Genomic DNA, 21,597 nt, shown 5'->3' on the forward strand with positions numbered 1-21,597 from the left:
GTCTTGATTCGAAACGTTAGAGGAAAGGTTAGGCCTCGAGACTCCAGGAGCAGGGGTTTTTCATAGTGAATTCTGAGTCTTCATGATGAGAGGTCGGATCTCCAGTCGCAAGAGGAGAGGTCAGGCCATGAATCAACAAGGGGAGGAATATGTTAGTTGGACTCGAGTTGTTACGAGAAGCGGTCGGTTCAAAAGTTGTTAGAGAAGAGATCAGGCTTTGAGCTGTGTAAAGAAGAGCTACATATGTTCACGCTTACCTTGATTAATCACGAGAAGCGGTCAGATCTCCTCTCGTTAGAGGAGAAATCAGGTCACTAGTCGCCAATAGGACATGTTTGTGTGGAATCTAGCATCATTACGAGGAGATGCTTGTTCTCGAATAGTGGTCCCGTCTGCCGTGAAGCGCATAACGCGACTAGACCTTCCAATACAGTTGAACGACAGTTTGGCTTTGGGACCCAAGGTAAGCGGCTCTTGCTTGGTGGAGTTTAGGGAGTATGAGGTGTACTTGTACGTGACTCAGGGTATCAAACTGAGGGACGCAGTGGCTCACCTTCCCTTGGAATACATTCCGTAAACGAGGATCTACCACCTGGATAACCAAATAATTTAAAAAAAGAGTTCAATAGGTTAACGAGAGTTGTTTGCTTATAAATCTCAGAAATTTTTGAGCGTCATGATTCTATTCTCGGCGATCAACGTTATTAGTTGTCGATAAAGCAAGTTCCATGATTTGCCTGATAGGTGTCTTGCGGTAGAAACTAAACACCTGATAATAAATCGGACGGCACCATATTCGCAACTTCACCAAAGCCAGCCATCTCATCTTTCCTCCAAAAGCCGCGGCTCATCAAATATTCATATGTAGATACTACGTCGGTTGTTGTTTGTCATGTGTTTTAGCGTCAATCGATCGGCCAAACGATCGAACATTTCGCTGGCTCCTTCCATAATACGAATTTCCAACTGACCTCGGGGTTACGTTTGGCAAACTACCGAGCAGCGACTGGACGGCACATCAAAAACCGGCCGCTTTCATGAGACTTTGTGTCAGCGCAACGGGAGCCATTGCTCTTGGGAGGAATGTATTTGATAATTGTATTTTGAAATCTTTGTCATCCGTAGGCTAATGTTTGAATATTTTGTTTTCTCCCCGTGTTGGAAACAAAAAAAACATCACTAGTCGTCGTAAAAGGCCGCCTAGTGAAATTAGAGAAGTTAGTCATCATTTGCGTGCAGATGAGATTAGTTTTGTATCAGTTTGATATTTAAATGGAAACAAATAAACATATTGACATTCACCACAGCGCCGTTTGGCGTCGGACTCCAGAAACTGTTCTTTTTTTGACAGTTGACAGTCTTTGTTCTATTGGAATTTTTCAAACTCAATGTAAATTCACAAATCAACCAACATCTCGAGAAAACGATCACCTATTCTGGATACAGTTCGTCTAAGCCTATAACACATGTAGGTATGTGAACAAAATGTACATAAACATAAAACTTTTCCTACTGCCCCAGTCACCGATGGCTTTATGTTTGTTTGTTTGTTTGTTGGCTGTTTAAATGCCGGCGTTTATTTGAATAACGCGTTCGAATTGCGCTCTTTTTGTTGCCACACGACGATGATGATGGTTTAAGACAACAATAAAACATCGCTGGCGGAAAAATGGTGGAACAGAATTCCTCAGGTTATCTCCTGAACTGGCTGTACCGAGCACCGGACTGTCTAGCTGTGAAAATAATAAACAAATGAAAAGTAGAAGGCTTAGAGCGTAGTGTAGTTTAGTTAACCTAATGGTTTTCAATCAACAACTTATTTTTTTCTAAATTTGAATCACAGTAGTCTGCTTTTGATTTCGCCAGCATGAACACAATTTAACACCGCTTCCGTCGAAGAAAGCCTTTCGATAGTTAGTTGCGGAAAGCTGCAACAATCAAAAAGATGTGGAATGTTTAAAAACTATTTTAAAATAAAACTTTTAATTAAACACATGAAATCCATGTCAGAGCTTAGCATAATTCTCTGTCAACTCCAAGATCTTTCATCTTTAAATCGACCTTAATTCCACGATTAAACTTGTTCCTTTTTTCTTGCTTCTGCAATAATAATGTGAACAAAACATCAAGCGCGGCTTCAAGATTATGATTCACATTCGGAAACCGGCCGCCCGCTGTTGACAAAAAAAAACCACAACAGGAAATGACACCGCTTTATGACTCCAAATAAAATGATTACTCGGAACTTAAACGCACCAGCAGGGGCGGCAAATTTGTAACCAGCAAACTCAGATGGTCTGTGTTTTTTTTTAGTCTTTGGTGAACCGAATCATAAGACTATTATGCCACCATGATTTGCCAATAAACAGATTTGACTCAGTTCCGGCCACTTGTTGAAGAAAGTGAAATCCTGGTGAGAAATTTGCTTCCCATGGGCGAGCACACAACATCGACTACTAAAAAAAACAACCAATAATTTGAATTGGATTTGAGCACATAAAATATGGTTTTTATTCGGGGTCCGAGCCAATTTAGTGAGGCTAAGCGGATAAGCGGATTTGGTGGATTCCCTCCTGTCTGTTTTTGATTACGAGACAACAAATACAGCAACCGTCTCCGTCACCGGTACAGAAAGATCGCAGCAAGCGCAGGTTTATCAGGCAAATTATGAGCTGGCGATAAACAAAACAAAATGTGTTTAGCATTAGCCAGGGAGGCCACAAGCTTCATATTTGATGAGATGCCTAGATGGACTCTTGTATTTTATCATGACGTTTGCATTATTAATTTTGACATTTTCGCTGCGCATCTGTTTTGATGTTGCGGATGAGTTACCGAAAGGAATTAGTGAACTGGATAAATCAATGGCAATCAAAACAAACAACCTAAAACAACCAAAATTTTCACACGGTCTCATGTGTTCATCATGTTAAAAATCAATATGTTAAACAATGAGAACAAAATTTTCTTCTACAATTTGTTTTGAATTGTTCAACAAATAAATCGAGCATAAGTTTAGTTTTTTTGGACGTAGTAATAGGCGTAGAGGACCAAAAATATAAAAAAGGGTGCGAAATAAGAATAGTACCACTTGTGTTTTTCAACAAAAACAAGATTTAATGAATGTAAAAGTGAATAATATTTTTTTTTTAAAATAATGCTTCTTCAAATTATTTTAATACATAACTGCATTTTAAGGAGTTTTCTAGAATTCTAAAGGTTTTGAAAGGGGGTTTTAAGAGATGCTCCTCTAGCGTTAAGGAATTTGATATTTGAGCTAGATTGCTTATCAAACTGCTTGATTTCTTCATTAATATTTATTGGTATTATACAAAATGTGAATTTCTTGGACCGATAATCAGAATAATGTTGTACTTTGCGATGGAGCTTGATGAACCAGGCGGCTAGCAGTATTATTGGTATTGATGTGCAGGAATTTTGGCGGTGGTATATTCTTGTGCTGGGGCTTTTTTGCAAATCCAGAAAAGCTTTCTGCAGCGTGAACTCCAGCAAAGCTGTGTTGAAAAACTACCTCTAAATTAAGGTTACCCGGGCCGGACAAACCGGGCTTTTTTTAATGAAAACCTTTGTATAAAAAGAGAAAACCATAAATCCGGGTAATATCCGGGCAAATTTTCTCAAAACCTTGAAATTACTCAACAAAAATCAAGAAAAAAAATTTTGTCATTAAAAGTTATCGATGAATTTTGAATCGCATTTTAGGCTTCCAAAAAACCTTTCATTATCATTAAAAAAAAAACTTGATCAAAAATTTTCATTTTGGAGGCGTTTGTTGTTTTTTTGTATGATTTGCCAAATAAAGCGAAAAAATCCGAGCAAAATCCGGGCATTTTTCAATGATATCCTTTCAACCGGGCCGGTTCGGGCCGGACTGTTCCAAAATTTTGTGCAAAATATCCGGGCAAACCCGGATAAAACCGGGCAATCTGGCTACTTTACTCTAAATGATAAATAAGAAAAATTAAAAAGAAAGAACGTTATTGTAACATCCATGCCATCTTTGGAACTTTACCCTTTCCAAAGATTTCATGGTAAGTATAAAAGAATTTACTAGACAAAGTTTTGTACTTACGAATAACTGAACCAAAAATCTCCACCTTACGAATAACTGAACCCTATTTCAATCTTACTAATAAATGCATTAAGTACGTTTGCCCTATTTTGGCAGATTTTTTTCCAATCGCAGTACTCCGAAAAGATTTCACACACCTGCACGTGGGTCACAAAGAAAAAATAATCGAAAAGCCACCAAAAATATAAATAGACTTTAAAAACTCAAAAACAAATTAAAACCATTTAGAATTAACTTTCCTGACGATCACTTTTATCGATTGACCCCTTGACGGTATTTTCATTTTTTTTTCATGTTTTGAATCAATTTCACTACCCGAATATTGAAAAAATAAATTTTCCCGTTGGAGTGAAAATAAAACCTGACCGTTGCCAACAAATCATGGCCTCCTCTGGCGCATAAAATTTAAAATACTATTCATAAAAAAACTTGAGAAACAAAATTTAAACCTAAACTAAAGAAGGAATTATTGGATTACTAAATTTATATTTCAATATATAAATTTCATTTCTATTCCATTTTCATAAACCCAAAAAAATATGGATTTTAAATTTCGCATAAAGTTTTGGAAACAGAAAATTCGTCAAATAGTTATGACAAAAAATGAATTTGAAAACATTAAATCAAAACGTAGATTAGATGTTTAAAGCACATAACCAGTAATCATTAAGAAAAATCAGATGAGTTCAGAAGTTTCAACAAAGATCTCGAGTTCCCAAAGTAAAGAAATGCTAGCTAGCTTTACATAAATTTACTTTTATTTCGAAGCTTGAAAAATGATTTTAAAGTAGCTGGAGTTTTTCGATAAAAATAATGAAATTTGTAGTATAATTCCTCACTTTATTCTTGATTTTTTTCTTCGAATAATCACTGGGATCTGAAAAGATTTTTTTTTAAATTCCATATCCTATGCTAAAATTTTTATCCAGTTTAGGAGAAAAAAGTGGTTCTGATTTCTTCAGCCTTCAGCCTTCTTCAGGGGGCCCTCAGGTTATATTCGATTGAAACTATTCTAGATATTATTTCAAGAGGGTCCCTTAGCTTTTTACGTTTTACCGTTTTAATTTCGATTTTCTAGTTTAAATTTCCTTTCCTATACTGAGGCAAATTTTTATAAAAATTTTCATAAGATACGTCTTATGAAGCGCCTTTTGGAGTGCAAAATTATTTTTCATTAGAGTCTTATGAAATGCTTTCAATTTTCATACGAAGTTCTTATGAAAAAAATTGAAAAACGGCATTGTGAAAAAAATAATGAACACATCAGTCACTTTAAACCGTTATTTTATTCGTAAGTTTGAATTGATTGTTTTGTGAACTTCAAACATATTTGTAAACTCAAATTTGTTATTTGTTTAAATACTTTTCAGCACATTGATCGGGAAAAAAAACAAGATCAAAGGACCGGATGCAGCCGAACATTTTTTTGAAACCGGGTATTGATGTGCAGCTGATGGCGACCAAAATGTATGTAATTCCTAACAAATTAGCCGAACAATATAAAAAAGTGTTTTAACATCAATTGTTTCAAATTACTCTCAGCAAACGTGACTTATCCTGTTTTTATAAGACCCTCTTATAAAAAGGAAAAACCTCTCATTGAAGAAGTTGTTCATCTTCAGAGAATCTTATGGAATATATAAGAGTATTTTTCTGAGTGCTGTTGACCAAGAAATTCAAATTTTACCTGTTACCTTTTTTTTTGACCTATATGCATATTGTGAGGGTTTCATGTGATTTTTTAGTCATTTTCAGAATTTCAGAAAATCAGAATTTTTAGTCATTTTCAGAATTTGTTCGACGCCATCTTGGATTTCAATATGGCGTCGAACAACAAACTTCAACTTCTAGTCATGAGGCTTTTTCACTCAATATTAATATTGTAGGATTTTCATACTACTGGTTTGATATTGCCAATTCCAGAAATTCTCAAGGAGGAAAGCTTTGAATATCGAATGACGGCTCTGATACCGAAAAACCGTGCCAGTTCTGGAGAGCCAAGACTACGTAGAGAAAGACCTCAGTGTGTTTGTTGTGAAAATGAACCCTCAAACTGTTAGTTATTTCCGACCGTTTAATATAAATTGGTATTTTTTCCATAGCGTGTTTTACTGAATAGTTGTATTTCTGCCGCAGGATTTGATGGTGCCGCTTTTCGATTTTGCCCGTTGATTCCTGCTTGTTTGGGCAAGTGGACTGTATTTTTGGATTTGTGCATTGAACACTTGAACACAACACTTTACTTAAAGGTTTTCTCTTCATTTTCTACTCTTTGATTTACATTATTCAACTCAACATTACTTGGAAGGTTGACTTAACGATTACAGACGATATAACAACGAATCTTGTAATGAATAATTTTAGAAATCATGCCAATCAAGAAAGCAAAGCAAATAAAAAGAAGTATAAATATCTACACGGAAAAAAATAAAAAGGAAAAATCTACCGAGATAGCAAGACCAACGCTCGTGGAAGCCGAAAAGGAAACTTCTACCTTTTCGAGGTGAAACTCACCTCATAGTGAGGTGAAGTTTACCTGAATCGAGCAGAAAAAAAGAACAATTTACCGAGAAAAAAAGGTGAAAAAGGTTATCTCGTAGCGAGATGAAATTCACCTGAATTGAGCTGAATAAAAAAGTACAATTCTACTAGCAAACAGGTAAATCCAAAAAAGGTAAAACTTACCTCGTAGTGAGGTGGAGATGACCTGGATTGAGTTAAACAAAACGGTAAAATTTATCTCGCAAAAAAAACTATTTGCCGAGCCCGTTTATTGAGGTTAAGCAGTTTTGTCAGGCAGGAACGAGTTTTGCTTCGTGCCCAATATTTGAAAATCTGAATTGAATGGTAAGTGTTTTCTAAGATATCATTTAGTAGTGCCGGTTCTCATCATAATACTTTGCTTTTGTTTCAGATTGGCCCACAGAGCTTCGAGGTGTGTTCCACGTCATCCTCCAGATATCATTTCGGAAAAGCCGGACCTGACCGAAAGTCAGTTAGTCGAAAGGACAATAAGTAGGCATGGTGGATCGGAAGAACGTGAAGCCGAATTGCCACGACCCTGGCCCTTGTCAAAGGACTTGCCTCAACAATAAAGTCTATTTATCTCAAATACATATCAATTTTTTAGTAAATTTTGTTTTTATTTAATTTTTATTGCAGAAACCAACCAAACGATATTATTTACTATTTTGCTAGATGAATGCGAACAAGGTAAAATTTACCTTTTTGCTAGATGAATTGAAAAAAGGTAAAATTTACCTTTTTGCTAGGTGAATGGAAAAAAGATAAAATTTACCGAGAAAGCTGGGTGGAAAAACAATCACATTACTTCTCGGTAAATTTTACCTTTTTTTATTTTCCGTGTAGGAAAGGCAAGAAAGTAAAAAAGGCTATGGAAATGAAGAAGTTCATTGTTCTGTTTTATTAACATGAAATAATTTCTGATCATTACTGCAAAGGAATAATGACAGCTTAAAATACTTGTAATAACGAAACAAAAATACAGCTTACTCTGATGTGCTGCAACACAGCTTCAGTTGCTGATAACGCATAAGTTTTATTACCGACCATATTCTACCTTCGCAGCGCGTTGTTTTTCTAAAATCTTATAGCAGCCGGGAGAGGTTATCTGTAAATTCTTGCTTTCCGGTGAACCAAACCCAGCAAATGTTAAACCTGTGTAGGAGCTCGCTCGTTTATTGGCTAGTCTCGCGTCGTTGGCTCCAAACCGTCTGGTTGTGCCCTTATCATCGATTTCGATCGACTTCTCGAAGCGCACACGGTTTCCCGGTTCAAATGTAACCTCAGCAAGCCGGTGCGTTTCTCCTATATGTACTGCCAAAGACTAGCCTACTACTGTTTGATGATCGATCGTTATCAAGCAAGACTGACTGTGTTGTTGCTCTCTTTTTTTTCTAACCAATAACATCAACGAGGAGGCCGAGTTTGAAGCCAACGAAGTAGGCATTGGGAATCAATTCTCGAACCGAAACTATTCAATTCATCACCCTGTGCTACATATATTTTGCCATTGCTGGAGAAGAACGGGGAGGTTCAATTAACATTGTTGGTCCGATCCGGGAATGTTTGCTATCTGGACCGACAATCGACGACCGCTGAGCTGAGGGCTGCTGATGCTGCTGTAAGCCATCTGTTGCCGGCTGCCGGTTCCAACAATTTCAATCTATTAGAGACCGGTACCGATTCCCGATCGATTCTCACAATCACAACAATCGGTTCAATGAAAGTTCGACAAACTCGTTACTACTGGAAGATAAACTGTTCGTGGAGGAGATCCCCCGGGGGCCTTCCCTTGGAACATGGTTTTCAAAGATAACCATTCGAAAAACACGTACGAGACTGCCTCGGTTCCAGGCTGTCTGGCGTGGCTTGGCGTAGCCCAAATCAATCGAAGCAACCACCGCAATCCAAATATGAACGGTGCTTAGGGGCGCAAACTCACCACACTTGAATACAACACCTCGTCATATCAGCGAGCTCATATCTCAGAAAACCGAACTTAACTTCAACGATGCTGATGATGGCGATGATAATGAAAAATCAGGCCTCCCATCGATCTTCCTTCAAACAGACTTCACAGCAGCGCAGCGGTGAAGTTTTTAGGATTCTTCCCGTGTTCCAAAGCTTTCGTCCTACCTTAGCTTCTTTTAATGAGTAGAGGAATGTTTAATTTTAATTTTTTTTTTCGGGTACCCCCCGGTGGCATTCCACACGGCGTTGGAAGTTACTGATCGATTGTCGAAAGAAAACTGGAAGATCTGGTCGAAGAAGGAGGTGCCGCTACTTTTGGAAGAAGAAGCAGGGGGAGCGACGAAAATTAATCATAAAATAAATAAACGGCTGTGCCAAGCAGTCTGGCAGAGAGCAATTTATTATCGCTTCGAGTCGCGGCGCTGCGCTGCTGCTTGTTATTCGACTCGTCGTCATCAACAACTCCAACATCCACAACCAATCGGAAACCTACATACGCATTTGTATGAACACATATTCAAAAACGAGTGTAGGAAGGTTCATCAACAATTGGATTGAGCTCAATTCAATAATACTGAACGGGTTGATTTGAATTGAAGCCTACGTGCAAATCTCAAATCGATTGATTGATTTGTGTGGAATCATCCTCATCAAAGCAACCAGCGCGTAAATTGAAAACACCCACACGTATTCCGTATATGTTCATATTTATCTACGCATGCTTTGTTGATTAGTTTTCAAAAAACGCATATCCAAAGCGAGGGAACTGTCAATTGCAAATCAAACATCTGTGAATTCTACAATCGTATATAACAAGAAAAGGCCAGAATCACAAACGATAGTTTGTCATTTTATGTTCCCTTGACCTTTTTGAATTCGTTGATTTTTTACTAGATTTATATTCTTAGCTTAATTAAATTTCTAGAATAACTTAACTTTCTACATATTACCATTTCTGACGATTTCATTTTGAAAATGACACAAAAATCACACAAAATTTTATCAAAAATAACTCAGAAACGACACAAAAATGACATAAAAATGACACAAAATTGACACTAAACTGACAAAAATGACAAAAATGACAAAAATGACAAAAATGACAAAAATGACAAAAATGACAAAAATGACAAAAATGACAAAAATGACAAAAATGACAAAAATGACAAAAATGACAAAAATGACAAAAATGACAAAAATGACAAAAATGACAAAAATGACAAAAATGACAAAAATGACAAAAATGACAAAAATGACAAAAATGACAAAAATGACAAAAATGGCAAAAATGACAAAAATGACAAAAATGACAAAAATGACAAAAATGACAAAAATGACAAAAATGACAAAAATGACAAAAATGACAAAAATGACAAAAATGACAAAAATGACAAAAATGACAAAAATGACAAAAATGACAAAAATGACAAAAATGACAAAAATGACAAAAATGACAAAAATGACAAAATGACAAAAATTACAAAAATTACAAAAATGACAAAAATGACAAGCATGTCAAAATGACAAAAATGACAAAAATGACAATGCATGTCATTTTTGTCATTTTTGTAATTTTTGTCATTTTTGTCATTTTTGTCATTTTTGTCATTTTTGTCATTTTTGTCATTTTTGTCATTTTTGTCATTTTTGTCATTTTTGTCATTTTTGTCATTTTTGTCATTTTTGTCATTTTTGTCATTTTTGTCATTTTTGTCATTTTTGTCATTTTTGTCATTTTTGTCATTTTTGTCATTTTTGTCATTTTTGTCATTTTTGTCATTTTTGTCATTTTTGTCATTTTTGTCATTTTTGTCATTTTTGTCATTTTTGTCATTTTTGCCATTTTTGTCATTTTTGTCATTTTTGTCATTTTTGTCATTTTTGTCATTTTTGTCATTTTTGTCATTTTTGTCATTTTTGTCATTTTTGTCATTTTTGTCATTTTTGTCATTTTTGTCATTTTTGTCATTTTTGTCATTTTTGTCATTTTTGTCATTTTTGTCATTTTTGTCATTTTTGTCATTTTTGTCATTTTTGTCATTTTTGTCATTTTTGTCATTTTTGTCATTTTTGTCAGTTTAGTGTCAATTTTGTGTCATTTTTATGTCATTTTTGTGTCGTTTCTGAGTTATTTTTGATAAAATTTTGTGTGATTTTTGTGTCATTTTCAAAATGAAATCGTCAGAAATGGTAATATGTAGAAAGTTAAGTTATTCTAGAAATTTAATTAAGCTAAGAATATAAATCTAGTAAAAAATCAACGAATTCAAAAAGGTCAAGGGAACATAAAATGACAAACTATCGTTTGTGATTCTGGCCTTTTCTTGTTATATACGATTGTAGAATTCACAGATGTTTGATTTGCAATTGACAGTTCCCTCGCTTTGGATATGCGTTTTTTGAAAACTAATCAACAAAGCATGCGTAGATAAATATGAACATATACGGAATACGTGTGGGTGTTTTCAATTTACGCGCTGGTTGCTTTGATGAGGATGATTCCACACAAATCAATCAATCGATTTGAGATTTGCACGTAGGCTTCAATTCAAATCAACCCGTTCAGTATTATTGAATTGAGCTCAATCCAATTGTTGATGAACCTTCCTACACTCGTTTTTGAATATGTGTTCATACAAATGCGTATGTAGGTTTCCGATTGGTTGTGGATGTTGGAGGTGTTGATGACGACGAGTCGAATAACAAGCAGCAGCGCAGCGCCGCGACTCGAAGCGATAATAAATTGCTCTCTGCCAGACTGCTTGGCACAGCCGTTTATTTATTTTATGATTAATTTTCGTCGCTCCCCCTGCTTCTTCTTCCAAAAGTAGCGGCATTTTTTACTAGATTTATATTCTTAGCTTAATTAAATTTCTAGAATAACTTAACTTTCTACATATTACCATTTCTGACGATTTCATTTTGAAAATGACAAAAATGACAAAAATGACAAAAATGACAAAAATGACAAAAATGACAAAAATGACAAAAATTACAAAAATGACAAAAATGACATGCATTGTCATTTTTGTCATTTTTGTCATTTTGACATGCTTGTCATTTTTGTCATTTTTGTAATTTTTGTAATTTTTGTCATTTTGTCATTTTTGTCATTTTTGTCATTTTTGTCATTTTTGTCATTTTTGTCATTTTTGTCATTTTTGTCATTTTTGTCATTTTTGTCATTTTGTCATTTTGTCATTTTTGTCATTTTTGTCATTTTTGTCATTCTTGTCATTTTTGTCATTTTTGTCATTTTTGTCATTTTTGTCATTTTTGTCATTTTTGTCATTTTTGTCATTTTTGTCATTTTTGTCATTTTTGTCATTTTTGTCATTTTTGTCATTTTTGTCATTTTTGTCATTTTTGTCATTTTTGTCATTTTTGTCATTTTTGTCATTTTTGTCATTTTTGTCATTTTTGTCATTTTTGTCATTTTTGTCATTTTTGTCATTTTTGTCATTTTTGTCATTTTTGTCATTTTTGTCATTTTTGTCATTTTTGTCATTTTTGTCATTTTTGTCATTTTTGTCATTTTTGTCATTTTTGTCATTTTTGTCATTTTTGTCATTTTTGTCATTTTTGTCATTTTTGTCATTTTTGTCATTTTTGTCATTTTTGTCATTTTTGTCATTTTTGTCATTTTTGTCATTTTTGTCATTTTTGTCATTTTTGTCATTTTTGTCATTTTTGTCATTTTTGTCATTTTTGTCATTTTTGTCATTTTTGTCATTTTTGTCATTTTTGTCATTTTTGTCATTTTTGTCATTTTTGTCATTTTTGTCATTTTTGTCATTTTTGTCATTTTTGTCATTTTGTCATTTTTGTCATTTTTGTCATTTTTGTCATTTTTGTCATTTTTGTCATTTTTGTCATTTTTGTCATTTTTGTCATTTTTGTCATTTTTGTCATTTTTGTCATTTTTGTCATTTTTGTCATTTTTGTCATTTTTGTCATTTTTGTCATTTTTGTCATTTTTGTCATTTTTGTCATTTTTGTCATTTTTGTCATTTTTGTCATTTTTGTCATTTTTGTCATTTTTGTCATTTTTGTCATTTTTGTCATTTTTGTCATTTTTGTCATTTTTGTCATTTTTGTCATTTTTGTCATTTTTGTCATTTTTGTCATTTTTGTCATTTTTGTCATTTTTGTCATTTTTGTCATTTTTGTCATTTTTGTCGTTTTTGTCATTTTTGTCATTTTTGTCATTTTTGTCATTTTTGTCATTTTTGTCATTTTTGTCATTTTTGTCATTTTTGTCATTTTTGTCATTTTTGTCATTTTTGTCATTTTTGTCATTTTTGTCATTTTTGTCATTTTTGTCATTTTTGTCATTTTTGTCATTTTTGTCATTTTTGTCATTTTTGTCATTTTTGTCATTTTTGTCATTTTTGTCATTTTTGTCATTTTTGTCATTTTTGTCATTTTTGTCATTTTTGTCATTTTTGTCATTTTTGTCATTTTTGTCATTTTTGTCATTTTTGTCATTTTTGTCATTTTTGTCATTTTTGTCATTTTTGTCATTTTTGTCATTTTTGTCATTTTTGTCATTTTTGTCATTTTTGTCATTTTTGTCATTTTTGTCATTTTTGTCATTTTTGTCATTTTTGTCATTTTTGTCATTTTTGTCATTTTTGTCATTTTTGTCATTTTTGTCATTTTTGTCATTTTTATGTCAATTTTGTGTCATTTTTGTCATTTTTGTATTTTTTGTCTTTTTTTCGTGGATTATTTCAGATTTTTTATCCTTTTTTTCTTCGAAATCTCCAATATTACTCTGGAATTGATTTGGCGTAGAAATAAACCGACACCAAATGCTTCCAAGTTTGCTCCGTTTCGCGCATCACTTTCCAGGGCACAGGTTCCAAATTGGGGAAACCCACTAACTACCTGGAGATAATTGTTCTGCCGGATGATTATCGATCCCGAATTGCTCGAATCGTCTCGGCCAAACTCGCCGGAAAAGCAATTTATGCACGGGTGTTTCTATTCCGTGAAGAGTGCGTGTGCCCAGTTAGCTCACACAAACCTTCTCTCGAAAACTGACTGGATGGGGTCGATCCATTAGCAGATCAGCCAGCAACAACAACATTCCTAATCGACCGTGGCGATCACCCGTAGACCATCTGGAGCCAGCCATCGAAAGACCAAAGACCGTGTCCACAATTCACGATTCGAACCAAACGGAAACCCCCCCCCCCCCCCGAGTCCGCCATTCGCCGGTTCTTCGATCTTATAATTCAACCCACGTGCGTGTCCATCCAAAACTGGTTCGCTTCGCCTCTGTCCGGAATACAAACTTCGAGAGCTGGCCGCGAGATCAAAATCGGGTCCGCCTTCTTGGCCAGCTTCCCATCTCCCCCAGTCCTACCGATCGAAGTTCAAATTGGTCCAAAAGCTCCACAAACACAAAACATACCACCCATTTAAATGGGGCCATTTGTTAATTTAAGGAAATTGAAATCCATTTACGGCTTCTCCGATTGGGATGTTCGTTGGCCTTTCTTCAGGCAGCTCTGACTCTTCTGGATCACGTCATCTCCATTTCTTTCTGTATGGACTATACATATTTTCCCCATCACAGCCTCACACTAATCACCTTCCATCAGAGCCTCATCATCGTCGTCATCATCAGCATCATTAAACGTGATTTTTCTCCCGGTTTGGATTTCGTTATCACATTTTGAGATGCTCTGCTGAACAGCTTCTTGTCGATCAACTTTTTCAGCGACCGTTTCCATCTCGTCGGGTTTCAATCTTCTCTTTTCCTTTTTTTTTCGAAACATTTTTCTAATCACATTCGAACAAGTTTTGGCTTTTATGACTTAGGAATCCTCTGGAATCCCTTTTAGATATTGAAAGTTGATAGATCGGTTTCTTTCGCATTCGGGTTTTTACTCGTTTCAGAAAAATTGACAATTTTTTTGAGTTTTTGATCATTAAAAGTTGTACAACTCTAAGTTTCATCTTACACAGCAGAAAAAAAAACTCTCATGAAATTTTGTATTGTTTTCGTGGCAGAAAATCTGATCATTACTTAGTTCAAATATATAAAATAATGGAACCGGGTTTCTCAAACATAGAAAACCTTGTGATCCGCAGGCTAAAGTATATAAGTATATAAGACCCTCTGAAATTATGCAACATTGTATTCCTTTTTGTTTGCCCCCAAGCGGATCCATGATGCGGAATTTTCATGAAAAAATACATTTTCCACTGCCTGAGAGCTTCATAATTAGCTCATTTTGTTGGAAATCTTGGCCACCGATGGCCTATAGTCTTTTAAATCATGTTTTGGATCTCTGTGCACTATCAGCTCTGATCCTCAGTTGACCTCCCTCTGGTGACCTTAAATATAGCGCCTTTGCTCGTTCTTGAAAAGAGTCTTTGAAGAAAAAGGAAGACAAATAAACATATTGATGAAATTGCCAAAACAGTTATCAAATACAGTACCAGATATTCAAACCTGCTCCTTTGATTGTTCCTCCGGAGATCCTGGAAAAGCGCAGCAGGCTGCTCCTGCTGATTGTTTGTTCTTCCGGTAAATAAGACGGAGAGATTCGAATGCGCAGATTTTTCAGGCTGCTGCTGATTGTTTGTTTTGATTTGGCCTTCCGGTGGAAAAAAAGACGAAATTTGCTAAGGAAGCGAAACTTTTTAAGACTGTTGTGCGCAGATTGTTAAGTCTGCTGCTAAGATTGTTTGATTTGATTTGAACGTCCGGTGAAAAATGGATTGGCTTACGAAGCGCAGATTCTCAAAGCTGCTGATACTGATTTTTTGTTTTGGTTTTACCTTCCGGTAGAAAACGACGAAATTGGCTTTGGAAACGCGATAGTTTGGGAGCGCCATTTCCACTATTTCGCTCTTAAAATCTTAGCTAACTGTAATTTTATTAAAATGTTGCTAGAGGAAAATAAAAACGCGTGCATCGCCCAAAAGTCATGGCTTACTTCAGAAATATTTGTACAGCAGATATGACAAAAATTTAAAAATAATAATTTATAATAATGGCTAAAACTACAAAAATTAAAAGTATATAAAAACAAAAATATTCAAACAACAATACCGAAAATCAAGGTATAAAAAAATCACCAAAGTTTGGAAAGTTTTTAACAACAATTAAATAAAGAATGTTAAAATATCAAAATACACATTTAAACATAAAAAAATCAGAAATTTCAGAAAAGCAAGACAATAAAAAAATGGAAAAATATCAAGTTAATTGAACTTGATAAGATAATAAAGAAGATTTTGATAATCCAGAAAACACGAATTCAGCAGGAAAACCAAGTAATAATAATAAAAATGAAGATAACAGAAAAAAATAAAGAAATTCATGGGCACAAAAAAATTCAAAATATAAATTAAACCCCAAACTTGAATAGAATAATACAACAATACCAAAAAAAAATCGAAGAAAATTTGTAAAATACACAAAACCAATATGGTAAAGAAAATCATGAAACTCAAATATCAGAAAATCACAAACATCGGTTTTTTAGTTGAGTTTAACCAAAAAAAAAACCAGATGTTTAAAAAATTGAGAAAATCAAAATTTCGAAAAGCAATAGTATTGAGAACAAAAATTAAGGAAACTACTAAACATTCAGATAACTCTGGGAAGCAAATGATTAAGAAAATCAAAATAATTAAGAAAACTCATAATTATATTCAAATCAATAAAAGAGGAGCAGTCCATGACTTTCGCGAGCCGCACGCGTTTTCTTTCTCCGTTCGCGAAAATTTCTTCAAAATTATGGTTTAGAAAGTGTTTCAGATATATTATTGCATTATTTTGATTTAGTAAAGATTTGTGATTTGGCGTAGTCAATTTTGGTGGAAAAGTGTCTCTAACCTGAAATGGTTTACGGACACATCTGGATGAAAAATTTATATGCCCGCGGTTTTTCTTGTTTCCAACAAACAACTAGGCGAGTGCATTAAATTTTTTACGATAAATATCGTTGTTCTCTCTACCATATTACAAAGCAGAACAAGTATTTGTGTTCTTAAGTTTTCAAACACGAGCCTTTGATTAGTTTTTATTTTTGGAGACTCAGGTCGAGTGTCTGAGAATCATTTGCTTTACCCAACAGTTCATGAGGTTGTTGAAAACATTTGATCAGGACCAAAAGAGTGTGTGAGATGGTTGTGTTAGAAAGCTTATCAATTAGTGAAGTTCAAGTGCAAATTTGTAAACGCGTTATGATACAAATAGACTGTCCTTTTATTTGAACTTCAGGGATGAATCATCCCAAAGGATGGAAATCCCGTACAAAAAAATAGTCCGTTTTATTGAAAATTGGATTTAGTGCAATGTTTTGCAGTCGCAGTTATCCGTTCAAAGATTGACCGAAATGCGGTTAGCGTGAAGAACTCCGACGGACTTTACACTGACAGGTCGCACAAATACACGAGTTCGCATAAATGTCGAAGTCATGCAGTCCAATTTAGTCCGCTGCGTATAACATATTTCGAGATTTTCGTTATTTTCAATGATTGCTTAGATGGAAATTATATTAAAAGCAACGATTTCGACAATTTCAATATTTATCAGTCAAAAAGTGACGAAAAAGTTTATGCTGTCACACTTTAAATGATTAAATTTTTTTTTAATTTGTTCAATAATTCTTTTGAAAAAAAAGGAAAACATGCAGATAAACAAATGTTCTCCCTCTTACGACTTGTACTTATGTAAGGTTATATATGGTTTTATCGCAAAGTATTGTAATTTTCTCTAAATTTATCACAACATTTCAAAAAAGATAGATTTCAGTCAAAATTAAAATAAAAAAGTATTTAGTTGTTTTTATTCAAAAATACAGATATCAAAGAATGGTTAATTTAAAAAATTTTGCAATCTAAAAAAATGACAAAAATGACAAAATAAAAATTACAAAAAGTGTATCCTGATCTTGTCCTTCACCACATCCTTACCAAAATTGTTTTGCTAGGATGCAGATGTGACCTCGATAACCTATTTTCCTCTGTATGTTTTGACTACTAGCACGTTGCCGGCGCTGTTATTGATGCTTAAATAGAGAGCATCAGTTTTGTTCGTTGAGAATGTGCTGTCAATCCCAGGCACCATTTTTTCGACCTCTGGACAAAATTGCCTAACTATACCTAAAAAATGTAGAAAACCTTTCAATTAATTTTTTTTTATCTTTTTATCTTTGTTGAATCTCAACATCAATGGTCACCCTGAATCGAACGTCACAGTCGTCGATGGGTTACCCTTTGTATTGTACCCATTTTTTGTTGAGTGCTCATTGTTGCCAGTTTTCTGGTCTTTTCCCGTTTAACTTCTGTATTTACGCGGGAAAAGTTGTAATGAATGATGAAGATTAAATAAACGCTCTCTTTTAAAGTCAGACGATCACGAGACAAGTTGTCTTTTCATTTAAACCCCGAAATCTTATCCTTCGAAAAGTCTGGAAATAAACAATCTTTTATAATAAAGAAGTTATGAAGCAATGAGAAAAAGTGACCCATGATACCCCATTCTCCCCTACTGATTGATGCTGGTCATTCAACTATATATATTGTAGATTCAACTATAGTGTTATGGTTGATGCAATTTTTTGTGTCTCGTTATTGGGTCATTTTTGTGCTATTTTTGTGTAATTTTTTTGTCTTTTTTTATCAATTGTGTGTCATATTAGGGTTACTTTTGTAATTTTTGAGTCATATTTGTGAAATTTTTGAGTCTTATTTGTGTCAATTTTGTTTCCCTTTTGTTATAATTTTGTATCAATGTTATATCAATTTAGTGTCAATTTTTTAAAAATTTTGTGCCGAATTTTTGTCAGTTTTGTATCCATTTTGTGCCAACTTTGTGTCAAAATTGCGCCAATTTTGTGTCAAATTTGTGTTATTTTTGTGTAAATTTTGATTCGTTTTTTATCATTGTTAAACCTTTTTTATCGTTTTGGTCCCATTTTCGTATGAATTTTGTATCATTGTTGTATCATTTTCGAATCATTTTTGTATAATTTTTTTTTTATCTTTTTTTATAATTTTTGTTTAATTTTTGTCATTTTTGTATTACTTTTGAATCTTTTTTGTATCATTTGTGTATAGTTTTTGCATCATTATTGCATTATTATTTTTGTATCATGTTGTATCATGTTCGCCATTTTTGTGTCATTTATGTATCACTTTTGTATTGTTGTATTATTTATGTATCTTTTTGAATCATTTTTTTTACTTTTGTCATTTTTGTGTTATTTTTGTATCATTTTGTATCATTTTTGTATCATTTTTGTATAACTTTTGTATCATTTTCGCCATTTTTGTATCATTGTTGAATAGCTTTTGTATCATTTTTTTTTATTTTTTTTTTTTTTGACATACACCGTCTTAGCCGATTTAGGCTTTACAGACTGAATAAATGACGTGTACAACTTAAGATTAACATTTAACACCCAGTACCGAGATGGGAATCGAACCCATGCCATCAGTGGATCAGTGATTACCATCTTACCACGCTAACCACTCAACCACCAAGACGTAAATTTTCGTATTTAATTTAATCGTATTTTCGTATCATTTTTGTCATTTTTGTCATTAACTTATTTATGATTGAATCAAGTATACTTCTATGATTGATTTTATGCGTTCAACTATATATTTACAGTAGTTTTTTTTCGTATTTTTCCAAATTAATTTTAATTTGGTTTTATAAATATTTTGTTTGTTTGTTAATATTTTAAAGCATTAAAAAACATACTTTTTTTTCGGGGATTTTCATCCGGTTGAATGATTCATCCCGTTTTTAAGCATAGAAAAGATAATGGTTACAAAGAATAAATTAATTTGGTTAGATCAATCGGATCAATGGTTCAGGTATTGCTCAGCCATTTCTGTTTTCCGGTGAAATTCGGTGCCACCCAACCTGGGTGTCCAACGATTTCTTCGTTTAGCATTAAGCTGCTGCCGCATCTTGCTTGAATTGACCTGAAGGGAGGAAAAGCTTTTTTTACAATTTTATGTAAACAAGCAAATGTTTTGTATTCAAATATACATGTACAATTATTGCTAATTATCTTCTGTTTTTGCCATTGGCATTGGTTAACACCAGCCCCTAACAACACTTATGTCAATACCTTAGGTATGCAACCTTATACGATTACTCTATAAAACGTGTGACTAACAACTTTTTGCTAAGTGTTAGTGAATCATGTTTTAAGCTTTTTTTTATCAGATTCAAGATTTTTTACCTTGAAAGTATTGAAGATTTAATTTTAAATCTTATTAAAAATAGCTTAAATCTAACAAAAAAAAGCTTAAACCTAAAAGATGTTGCATGGGTCTGGATAATACATGTAGAGTTTGGATGTGTGTGTATTTATTCAATCATAAAAGTCTTGTTGAATTTACTATATTCATAAACTCATACAATTGAAGCTGATTCTATCATATTAACAATTGAATCAATTATACCATTACAATTCAATCTAATACATTCATAGTTGATCACGTTAGGTCAATCTGCAATTTGTAACTGAATCAAATATATTTATAGTTGAATGCCTTAAATTAATTGTACAGTTGTAGTTGAATCTATCATTTGTACAGTTGAATCAATTATACCATTATAGTTGAATCCTTATATTCATAGTTGATTGCGTAAGGACAATCATCAGTTTGTAGTTTAATCTACTATATTAATAGTTGAATTCTAAAAAATCAACTACGCTCTGATGATTGGTATGACCAGCTGAAATAATTAGAACAGCAGTCATCTTTTTCCCCGTGTAGGCAGATTGTAAAAATCATCTATCAAAGGATAAACGCACTCAAGTTTCAAATAATTGTTTCCGGATTTATTTCTTCCGGCAGGAGCTCTTGTACGGATCGTTTACGGAACCCCAAGTTAATGCATTTGACTTTTGCTGAATCCGCATTGGAGAGCATGGTTATTTGAACGAAATGGTACCGCTTAAAATGCCGAATACATTCCGAAATTGTATCCACAAAAGGCTTCCCCATTTAGCGGACACAAGCCGGAGTTTTTTGTTTCCGACTTGAACTCCTTACTTGGCTGCCGCAATGAGTTCATTGAAAGGGGAATTTTCTGAAATGGACTCGAACACTGGCGATCGAAAGATGAGGGCCAGGGCTTGCTACGATTATAAATTCTTGTGAACGAGATTTGAACTGTTGTCGCCTACTTGGTTTTTCCATTTGACTAATTTAAGTTGTGTTCCCTGCCAGATGACCCTAAACTTTTGATCGTTAGTTTGCTTAGAGGTACTTCCACCTACTTATCTGCCCACCTTTAAGCAAACAGCCAAGCCGTTTGGATTTTATTCCTCGCTCTTTAGGTTCTTTGATTCCGAGTTCGAGTGTAGACAGATTGGCTCCGCTATCGACGCTTTGCACCATTCCTCTCGTTTCCTTCCCTCGCCGCTTACCCACCTCAAGCTCTAAGTTCAATAAAATACTGCGTCGTTGTCGTCGTCGCTGCTTACTTACCATACCATATTCCGATTCGATCCGATCGGCCTCTGCCATATTTGAACTGCTAGCTCGTTCTCGCTTACTTACACCTACTCTCACGCTATCGCCATCTCTATCTACGCTTATGTACAGAGGCCCAACCGAAAAGCCAAGCCCAGACAGTTTGACGCCAAGCAGTCTCCGGATTTTATTTATTTTCCGTACTGGGTACTTTTTTTCTGGTGTCGGTGCTTCCCAACTCAATGATCTAGCGGGGTGATGTGAGGGTCCAGGGTCGTTAAGGAGAAGGGAAACAACCTCTTTGGTGCTGCTCGGGGTTTTTCGGTTAGAGGTGGGTTGGTTTGCGCACACGTGTTTGTGCTGACTCTCGTCTTAAGTCGGCGTGGAACAAGAACAAGAGCAAGAACAGTGGGTAAGTAAAAAGCCAGGAATGACCTGGAAGGGATTCGACGGGATCCCGAACCTCTTTTAAAGGTAGGTACCTACTACACAACTCGGTGAAATCCAAAACATCGCCTTTAATGGATGCAGGTGCCGATAAG

The sequence above is a fragment of the Uranotaenia lowii genome, chromosome 2 (assembly GCF_029784155.1).
Source record: "Uranotaenia lowii strain MFRU-FL chromosome 2, ASM2978415v1, whole genome shotgun sequence".
Classification (NCBI taxonomy): Eukaryota; Metazoa; Arthropoda; class Insecta; order Diptera; family Culicidae; genus Uranotaenia; species Uranotaenia lowii.